This window comes from Suncus etruscus, chromosome 3, assembly GCF_024139225.1.
Source record: "Suncus etruscus isolate mSunEtr1 chromosome 3, mSunEtr1.pri.cur, whole genome shotgun sequence".
In the NCBI taxonomy this organism is placed as follows: domain Eukaryota; kingdom Metazoa; phylum Chordata; class Mammalia; order Eulipotyphla; family Soricidae; genus Suncus; species Suncus etruscus.
This window is the reverse complement of record NC_064850.1, coordinates 75,517,803-75,518,673: the sequence shown is the minus strand read 5'-3', so window position 1 is coordinate 75,518,673 and position 871 is coordinate 75,517,803. Positions and strand designations below refer to the sequence as shown.

Genomic DNA, 871 nt, shown 5'->3' with positions numbered 1-871 from the left:
CCTTTGTGAAAATATAATTATATAGCCTTAAAATGGGTATACTCATTTGCATTCCCAACAATAACTAAAGACATTTCCTGTAGAAATGTAGAAAGCCTATCTAAAGTACAGGCCAGTGTGGGATGGGTAGGAAGGACACTTGGGATATTGGTCATGGGAACGTTGCACTGGTGAAGGATATATATATATATATATACATATATATATATATTTCTTATATATATTAAAAATCAGAAAGAAAAGAAAAGAAAAGATAAGACCTCCCAATTATTACCACAAACTCTGTTCTTTACACTGACTGTGTAGAAAGAGGAGGTACAGTAAATAAACCTCATATACACCTCAACACAGGCCCTTTGCCTGGTCTGTATTGTGAATTGGGGACAAAAAAAAAAGACATTTCCTATAGTTTCACAACTTTACCAAGTTTTTGTGTTTTCCAACTTTTTGCCATTCTTTTCTGGTATTTTTGTCATTTAATTATGATAATATACAGAAAGTTTTAAGTACCACAACACTTATGAAGTTGGTGTTTAGGTCAGTCATATTTCATAGTTTTCAAGTTATTTGCAATACTTTTAACAGATATCCAGGATAAATTCTACTGTACTTTAAAGCTTCACTGAGATGCCAAACTGATTTCTGCCACTCTTTAGTGTCAGAACTATTTTGCATTTAAATCTTTATATACTTAATCAGTTGAAAACCAAAACATTTTCATCACTTTTAAATCAGCTTTGGACTCAGGAAAGTCTTAGCAAAGCAAAGTTAAATGTGTGAATATATGAGATATGTGGGTGTTTGCGAGAGCAGTATTTATACTCAAAGTAATGGCTTTTAGTGTTGTTCAGAAAATTCTATCATCATACAT

The 871-nt window shown here is 31.9% G+C and overlaps 1 non-coding gene across 1 annotated transcript; it reads left to right on the top strand.

Annotated features, from left to right (window-relative positions):
• The first annotated feature begins 257 nt into the window (after nt 1–257).
• On the top strand, nt 258–391 carry LOC126005236 (small nucleolar RNA SNORA51). Its single transcript, XR_007494405.1, has one exon. It is a non-coding gene; the product is annotated as a small nucleolar RNA SNORA51 (small nucleolar RNA).
• The last annotated feature ends 480 nt before the right edge of the window (nt 392–871 follow it).